We start from the raw sequence: 9,810 nt of genomic DNA on the forward strand, positions 1-9,810 counted from the left end.
GGGGGTGGGGAAGCACACACTTATCTAGCTGCTGAAAGAGACAGGTTGTTGCGTGCAGGCACACACATACACATACACAACAGGCTTGCGTTCTTCTCTCTCTCTCTCTCTCTCTCTCTCTCTCTCTCTCTCTCTCTCTCTCTCTCTCTTAGAAATTTTTAATTCAAAATTACTTCATTTGATGAACTGGTTCTTCTAAATACGGCTCCAACCACCTCCTGAATAATTCTCTTTCCAGGAAATAAAGACCCTCATCCACCTCCCCAGTACCTCCCGGCTCCATGATTCAGAAAATGAGGCTTGAAGAAGATGCCTAAAAATAGCAAAGAGCCCAGCAGCCCAGCAGGGTGGGACCCAACATCTCGCCACATTAACCCTGCGAACTCAGCACGGTAAACGGGGCTGTAGCCATTAAAGCCTAATGATGTTGCATTGTCTTCCAATAACAAACCATCTTACCAGTTGGTTTTATAGGGGACCAGCTGTTGTTAATTGGGGGAGATAAGCATGAAATGGCAGCTTTCACACCTGACCAAGAGAGAGCTGTGGTGTTCTGGGCAAAATGGGAGGCTCCTGAGCTCTGCTGGGCTAGAGGAGAAAGACAAACCTCAGCTCTCTGTTCTTCCTTCGTGTTGCCTTAGAAGTGGAAAGGACAGAAGAGGGTGTCCAGTTCACTTAGCATCCCACAGTCACTTCAGTCAGCCTGATGGGATCCACTTACCATGAGGTGGCATCTGGGTTACTCTGCCAATTGTGTCTCTGGAAGGCAAGGATAAATCAGAGCCAGGACCTTCTGCTCCCATCGTCTTCTGCAGATGCTGCAGATACCAGCTTTGCATTTGAAGTACAGCTGGGCTCTCTATCACAGACAAGGGTGACGGGACCAGGGACAGACATCTGGTCCCAGGGACATGGTCTTCAGACCACCAATAATCAATGACACGAGAGCCCATCCTCCACTTATGAAAGCCATAGGTAGAGAGAACAGCACCAGGAATCAAGCCTACGGGAGGGATGGTGCACTGGGACAGGAGACTGACACAGAGACTTTTAGTTAAGAACAGAGATGCTGTAAGACTACGTGAAGGCAGAGAGTCTGTGAGTCTCAGGTCTGAACTCCTGCCTCAGGACCTGTCTTTGCTGGTCCCAAACAGGCTGTGCCTTACTCTCCAGTTTAGAGTTTCAAATTTAGGAAACTCAGCAAACTTAGAACTGTTGGCCTCTGTCCTTTGCAGCTCAAAGGGCCTCCGCCGTTTGAAAGACAACTCACAGGAGTCTTCGGTCACCCTCACAGCAGAAGTGTGGGGGCAGAGGGGAATGGTGCTTGTGGGGGCCTTGCCAATGGAGTGGAAGTGGCAGAGGTATGCTGCACAGTGCCTTTGCTGTATGCTCATCAACCTTGGAGTCTCCTGGTGGTGTCTTGCCAAGACACCTGGAAAAATCTTACCTTGGCCCCATTTCCCAGATAAGGAAGACTCTACGTTGTGAGCAACTCTCTCATCTGTACAAAACGGAAGATCTGGGACCATGTGATTTCCTTGGGTACTCTTGACAGAACTGTACCAATACTGTGGATACTGAGGGTCTTGGTAGGCCTCTCGCACTGGTCACTAGAGGCCAGAAGTTTAGTGTTGTTCTGGGAGCGCTGCCAACCAGCCCCCTCCATTCCTCCAGACGGAGAAAAGCGCATGCCTCTCTCTGCGCCCATATTTGCCTTTCTTTTCAGCTTTGCTGCGGAAGACGGGAATGTGCGGCATTAAAACATGTACTGTAAATAAACCAAATTAAAGTAAAATTGACTCATTTAGCAACCAGCCTCCAATCTTGCATTAGAGGCAATTGAAGAGATTTCACAGATTTTAGTAACCAGATAAGATTATTATATAAACAGACTTCTGCATTAAGTGATGAGCCATATCTGAAGGAGAATATTTGAAATCAATAGCAATACAGGCTGAGAATTAAGTAATGTGGTTAAGCACCTCTGAATGATGCCATTTTTAAGAGCTGATTAGAAATAAATATGCCAATTGCAGCAGGGCTGATAGCTGAAACTGCCTGATGATTAATCAATTTGGGCCAGGGAACTAGGGAAGCCAATTTGGTGAGGATGTCGCCAGCCCCAGACTTGTGGGAGAAGGATGAGAGTTGATGTGCTGGGGCCTAATGGTGTGGCTTCAGCTCTAGGCAGAGGCTGTCAACTCCCCAAGATGTAAAGGGTAAGGAAGAAGACATCAGTGTCCTCATGCAGAAACCCAACTCTGCCCGCTGAGGGGCTGGCAGCTATGGTGGGTGAGGGCTGAGAGCTGGATTACCCATAAGCAGCTTAAGTCACTCTCCTGTGGTGAGCTAGCAGTGCAGAGGAAGCTGTGGTGGAGGATACCAAGACCCTGGAGTCTGGAATGTCCAATTACCATTCAGCTGGGAAATGATTGGTCATTTGGCTGCCCTGTAATCATGTCTCACCTGGATAGTCGTGAGGCTTCCTGGTGGAGCTAGCATTTCACACTGACACACACACACACACACACGTTCACAGACATACACAGACACACGGATAGAGACACACACTGACATACGTAGACACACACATAAAGACACGCACAGAAACATACACACACAGATGCAAAATATATACACAACAGAGACACACAGATGAAAGACACACAAAGAAGCAGATACATATAAGCACTGACATGCATACAGAGATGTGCACTCGAGCACACACACACACACACACACACAGAGAGAGAGAGAGAGAGAGCGCTAGCTATCATCACAGGGCATCACTTGAAACCTGCCACTTTCATAGAAACCCACCGCAACCTCCTCTTGCCTTAGACCAACATGCAGATGCCTTTGCTTAGGGTTCAAGGCTTTTTGTGTTCAATGGTCTCTTGTTGCTGCCTTTCTCTTTGCTCACTATTCTCACCCCGAGACCGCAGCACACAGGCTTGAGGGAGCATCTCCATTGTATCATGTCCGTTGTCTATCATGTCTCTGCCTCTGCTCCTCCTAGCTCTCCCCACCTCCTGTCTCTGGAAACCTTACCATTTGTCTCACAGCTAATTCCCCTTTCCTCAGGAAAGCCCCGCTCCTAGAAGAACTGGCTGTGTTGTGTGTTGTCATCATACCTGGACATCTTCCTGTTCCACGTCAGCTCATTCATATTCCCCACCATGAAAATACCCTTTTCATTATGTAGTGCCTTTGTGTGGTTGGTCCTGAAGATGCAGGAGAGACCACAGCTAGAATCACTGCCAGCCTGGAGCAGAACTCAGGTCTACACTACACGCGTTGTACTCTATGGGGCCGTCCCAGCTCGGAGAGTTAAGATGGGCTCATAAACTTCACTAGACACAGGCATGTGATCAAATCAATGAATGAATGAATGACCCAACAAATGAAAGGTAAGGCGTGTCAGTGGAAGGTGACTGTCACAAAGCAACACTTTGCAGGGTAGAAGGAGCTGGGGCTCTGCCCAGAAGCACAGAAGTTGCCTTCCACAGGGCTGGGCTCCCAGGAACTAGAAGCATTCATGCAGAGGGAAGCCATCTGTCAAAAAGGTTCCCGAAAAGACTTAGAATTGGCTGAGATTCAGGCTGCAGTGCTATAGGCTCATGGCCCAGCCCCCCACCGACTTGATGTACAACCTCATGTAGACCTTGGGGAGAGGTCATAGTCTCTTTGAGCCTCAGTTTCCACATCTGCCCCCCTCTCCCAGTTTCTCTACGAAGGCAGTGGATCCCAAACAGCCCATCCTAGAGCATCTTGCTAGTGGGAGGAAAACCATCCCCTTCTTCCTGCATGCTGGCGATTGTCAACCATCTCCTCCCACAGCAGATCATGGTTAGAGTTTAGAAGCAGATGTGGAAGGTGAATAGAAAAGTAGGACACATGTCTGGAAGGGGATGAGAGAAACCCTGAGGAGCGGGGGAAAGAAACTGGAGTGACAGTTATGTGTTGTAGTGCATGCTGGAGGTTTCCTGGGAGAGACAGCATGGCAGGGGAATCCTGCCGCTTTCATAGAAACCCACTGCAGCCTCCCCTGGGCAGTTAAGTCATTGGAGAAAGGAGAAACTGATGTGGGTCCAGGTCTGAGCCTGCAAGGCAAAGCCACCAGGACCCCAAGGAGGCTTCGGCACAAGGATGCTCCGGCACACCACGTGCTCTTCCCTAACCTAGACCAAACACTGCTGTGCTTTGGATGGTAAGTGTTCCTCAAAGGCCTGTGAGTTGACAGATTGGTTCCTAGTCTGTGCTATTGTTAGGGTGTGATAAGACCTTTTAACTGTAGGGACCCAACAGGAGAAGGTAAGGTCCCTGGGAAAGTGTCTTTGAAGACATATTGGAATCTGGCTCCTCCCTTCTCTTTGCTTTGTTTCCCAAAAGGACGTGGGCCTCGGGCCTCAGGCCTCGGGCCTCTTTGCCACCATGCTGGTCCTGTGATACCCCTAGTCAAAAAGCAACATGGCTGGACAGGATGGACCAAAATCTCAGGTCTTCACTCCTTTGAGTTGACTGTGTCAGGTAACTTGTCAGTGTGACAGGAAACTGCCTTCCTTATACAGCTAGAGAGACCTTGCAGTGAGAGGCCAAGCTTCCTCAGAGAGAACAGACAGTTGATGCATCCCTGTGGAGGAAGTGCATTGCTGTTTCTCTTCTGGTTGGTTTTCCCTGTTTCCTGCCTTTGTTGGGCCTGTATTCTCCAGCTGCTCAGACTCTGAGCCACCCAGGCTGTGCACAGATGTGGAGGCCACAGCTGGTTCCTGGACTGGAGACTGTGAGGTTACTGTGCTCAGGAGACGGGGTTCCTTAGAGGGAGCGGGTGTACCCAGGTGAGCAAGGAATAAACAGAACACTACTATTTAGGTCATTAGCCAGGCTCAGGATCTCCCCAGGGAGTTTGGGGCAGGGGCTGTAATTCTCCAGTGGCCATCTTTGTCTAAGCCACTCATCACTGTGAGGCCACCTGCCTGCTAGCCTGCTCCTCACAATTCTGCATGACCGGCTATGGGTAGCATTGACATCTCTGTGTCATCTCTGAGTTCTGTAGAGACATGGGGACATGGGTAATAGGGCCCATTGGCTCTCTCAATCAGCTGCTAAGAGAAATTATGTCAGAGAAGGAAGCCCAGTGTGGCCTCCCCTATAGTTATCCTCCCTGCCTGCCCTCCCTCCTCACCACCCCTACAGTTGGCCTCCCCCTCTGCCCTCCCTCCTCACCACCCCTACAGTTGGCTTCCCCATCTGCCCTCCCTCCTCACCAGGTCAATAACCAGACACAAACTCTTAAAGGCCAGTGGTGAAATAACTCATAAGAAGTGGGGAAACTGAGACTGGAAAAAGGGAAGAGACCTGCCTGAGACCCCAAGACGGACCATTTCAGGTGGACAGACCAGTGTCCGTGCCTGTCTTGTTTGTCATGCATTAAAACATTGCATGCTAATGTCATCCACTGTCATGGGGCCTCCCTCTGTGAGATAGTAACTTCTGGGAATTGGGCATGTGAAGGTTACAGGGAACCCAAGCCCTGCTTCTGTGTTCCTCTTGCACAGTCTCTGCCCTCCCTTCCCTAGACCCTCTCAGCGACACCTTCCAGTACCCTGTCCCTAGCCTACCTTGGTTCTCCTCACCCTTTCTCGGCATCCATGGCCCCTGAAGTTTTAGGCTCTTGACAAAGGTTTGCTTTGAGATCAACTACTAAATGTGGTCACACACTTCTGTTTTCTTTTGGCTTCATCCAACAAAAAACTTCATTCTAACTTCCATGTTTGCACGACAATCCTCACACAGGGGTGGGGGTGGGGGGCTAGGGAGCACCTCAACCTTGCCACTCTGCCAAAGTCTTTATGATGACGTCCAGAGCTGCAAGACAGCTTGTGCTCCACCCTGAAGGAAGCTACAGAGTCCATGTGTGCAGGCAGACATAGCCATTGCTTCCATCTCTGCTTTGCTCCTGGGACTCACTCAGGATCAAGAGGAGAGGCCTATTACCACAGCAGTGATGCTCTGAGGATGGCGGCCCTTGTGAAAGGTTTGTCTGTGGCATGTTGAGCTGGGATCCTGGGATAAAAAAGGTGAGACATTTTTATCCATGGACCACTATCCAAGGTCTAGTTCAGCATGTGAGCTGGACCCCGAAGGACTTTGATGTGAGGAGAACATTGGCTGTCATGCATCCAGGCTGTCCCTTTTGGGGTCTGTGGCCATAGCTGTGACATGGAATGCCAGACGCATTTTCTGCCCCGTTCCTACCCTCACCAAGGAAGAAATTCAGGCCTGGGAATGCTGTTTGGTTTTGCTCTGTGTGTGTGTGTGTGTGTGTGTGTGTGTGTGTGTGTGTGTGTGTATACCAGTAGAGGTGAGTGGACAAATTCATACTCTGGGCACCTTATGCTCTTTGAGATGTCTCTCCTTGGCCTGAATGCCACCAAGTAGACTGTTAGCTGGCCAGTGAACTTCCAGGGGTCAGTCTATTCCCACCTCTAGCCATAATGGGGATTATAAGAGCACACCACCATGCCAGATGTTTTGCATGCACTCCAGATCACACACAAGTCATTTGGAGCTTGCAGACGAGCGCTTTACAGACTGAGCCACTCCCAGCCTGGGAAGCTTCAATTCCAGGAGATAATTTGATTTTTGTGTTTGTTGTGTTTTGCTTTGTTTTTATGGTTTGGATTTAGAACAAGATGGAAGATTCTCTAGCCCCTAGACAAGGTGTTTGGACTTGAAAGGAGAGGCCCATCAGACTGTTAGGACAGGTGATCACTAACCAGCTTTGTTGAGTTGGTGAGCTTCACCTTCACAGGATAAACTAGCTAAAAACTAAGAGAGTGACTGAGGAAGACACTCAACTTCAACCTCCGGCCTCCATATGCGTATTACATATGTGCATGGGAGTCAGCCCTCCCCATGCATACATGCAAACACACATGAGCATACATGTACACATAACTCTCTCTCTCTCTCACACACACACACGTAAAACAATTTTTAATTATTTCTTTTCAAATTTGTCTTCTACTAACATATACCTTGCTTCAAGCCAAGTATTTAGTACATTGTTTATAGAGATGAATGATATGTAGTCCTACAAGTCCTAGGGAAAAGGTGGTGCAGAAAGGAGAGAGAGAGAGAGAGAGAGAGAGAGAGAGAGAGAGAGAGAGAGAGAGAGAGAGGGAGGGAGGGAGGGAGGGAGGGAGGGAGGGAGGGAGGGGGAGAGAGAGAGAGAGAGAGAGAGAGAGAGAGAGAGAGAGAGAGAGAGAGAGAGAGAGAGAGAGAGAGAGAGAGAACTGGGGAACCAGGATGGGGCAGCTCACTCTGTGTTGTGTGGAGGGAGGAAAGGATTCAGGATGGCGGGTCTCTCTGACAAGAGCGTAAAAAGAGCTCAGCTTCATGGAGGGACCTTCCCGGCCATCTTCCCAAGGGCTCTTCGCAGTGTCTGTGTTTTCCCAGCTCCTTTGCCAGCATTCCTACCTACCCAAAGTGTACAAATATTCTCTGGTGAGATGACTGGGTGTAAGTCACCATTTCGGAAACTTAGCAAAGAGAGGCCCACGAGAGGCATTTGAGTGATGCATACCACCTCAAGTGACAAGGGACCCCGGCGAGCACTCAGCTGGTCCTCCAGGGCCCATTGCTCAGTAACAGTAAGAGCCACAGAAACAAAATCACCTAAGCGAGTTTGCCAGGTGCTGGCTCTCAGCTCCTCCTCACGATAAATAACTATGTCCACCTTCTGACTCAGTGGGGATGGATTAGCACGTAAAATTGCTGTTCAGAGACAGGGATTTTCTCCTTTCCAGAAGCTTCTGTCATCTCCCGAAGCTGCCCCATGAACATACTACAGTGAGGAGGACAGACCTAAGACAGCAGGCGGGTGGGTCCCCAGGATCAAGCAGACCTTTGTCTCATGCAAGACTGCAGGTGTGGGACTGAGAAGTCACAAGGGATGGGTTCCATGTAAAACACATGTCTCATGCGGGTATGGGTCTGAGAGGTTACATGGGACAGAGAAACAAGTGAACATCCTTTGAGTATTGACATCTGTCCCATTGCACATCCGAGTAGAGAGTGTTATTGTTTCCTGTTTACACATGGGAAACTGAGGCTGATGGAGAGCCACTCAGCTGTAGGCAGTCAGAGACAGCCTGAACCTTGGGTAGGACACATCTATGTACTTCCTACTTGTCCATCACAATGGATCTGGTAAGGCCAAGGAGGCAAAGTCAAAGGTGGGGTCATTTGAGGAAGGGCCTGTACCTCAGCAGAACTCTTCAAAGGCCCTCTCTGCCTTTCTGAGCTGAAAGTTGCTCCAGGATAGCACCGGGGCCTCCTGCTTTGATCCAGGTCCCCTTGAAAAGTCCCCATTTAAGGGCATTCTTGTGAAGTGTGCCTGGCCCTCTAGAGTAAGTGAGGATCCAGTTCACAGTCATCCTTTGGCTGTACCACACTCTCCCAGAAAACACAAAATGAAGTGTGCACATAACCATGTCTTTGTAAATGCAAGTCAACTGAATCCAGCAGTGTCCCACCTCACCCAGTGCAAGAGAAGAAACAACAATGGTTGTTTCTTGGAACTCTTCCCTCTGTTTCCTAATTCAGGGAGGAGTCATGGTGGGATGAAGACTATCCTACACATACTAAAGCCATGGATAGTGCCCCACCTCCTCATCCTTATGACCCTTCTTGCCCCAGCCATGTTTGTCTTTGCCATGGCTGAATCACATCCTTTCAGAAAAGACTCAATCGGCAGGTTGCCTGTCCCACCTCCCCTCCACCTCCCCGTCCCTGGCTCCAACACCCTAGTTGAAGGGCTGGCCCTTAGCTCTATGTGTATGGTTCTAGGCCAGGTCTTCAACTCAGGGCTTCTAGCTCGTGGGGGAAATCATAGTTTTGTGTTCTTCACAAGGCATTTGTGACTCTCAGCTCAGCTCACTGCCACTTCCTCACTGAGGGTGACAACCCATGGGTGGCAGACACTTCTGAGGCAGCACAAAGCCAACAGTGAGCCTAGGCGCAAGCCCTCCCTCTCCAGCCATACTCTATATAATGCTGGCTTGGGGGTGCCTCATGGTTCAGCTCTGTGCTGCAGAGCAGGTGGGGCAGCCTCACCAAAGGAGGTGTCTTAGTTAGGGTTTTATTGCTGTGAAGAGACACCACAACCCTGGAAACTCTTATAAAAGAAATTGGAGCTGGCTTAGAGCTTCAGAGGTTCAGTCCATTATCATCATGGCAAGAAGCATGGCATTATACAGGCAGACAAGATGCTAGAGGAGGAGTTGAGAGTTCTACGTCCTGTTCTAGGGGCAGCAGGAAGAAACTGAGACACACTGGCCAGACCTGAGCTTCTGAAACCTCAAAGTTCACCCACAGTAGTGACACACTTCCTCCAACAAGGCCACACCCACTCCAACAAGGCCACACCTCCTAATAGTGCCACTCCCTATGGCCAAGCATTCAAATACACGAGTCTATGAGGGTCATTCCTATGCAAACCGTGGGAAGCAGCACACTGAAGATTATTATTGTCAAGGTTAATTTGTCAACTTGACCAGCTGTAGAAACACCAAGGAGACAAGGGTCTGGCATGCCTGTGAGGGGTGAGCTGCAGGAGGTTGACTGAGGTGGGAAGATTCATCTTAACTGTGAGCGGAAGCATCCCATGGGGTGGGGCTCCGGACTGAAAAGGAAGAAGGAAGCTGAGCAGCGGACTCGCCTTCTCTGCTTCCTGACTGTGGACATAATGTGACCAGTGGCTTCATGTTCCTGCCCTTCACTACCACGATGTTCCAGGTTCTTCCT

Source organism: Mus caroli, unplaced genomic scaffold (genome assembly GCF_978045245.1).
Source record: "Mus caroli unplaced genomic scaffold, Mus_caroli_1 scaffold_12, whole genome shotgun sequence".
Taxonomy (NCBI): domain Eukaryota; kingdom Metazoa; phylum Chordata; class Mammalia; order Rodentia; family Muridae; genus Mus; species Mus caroli.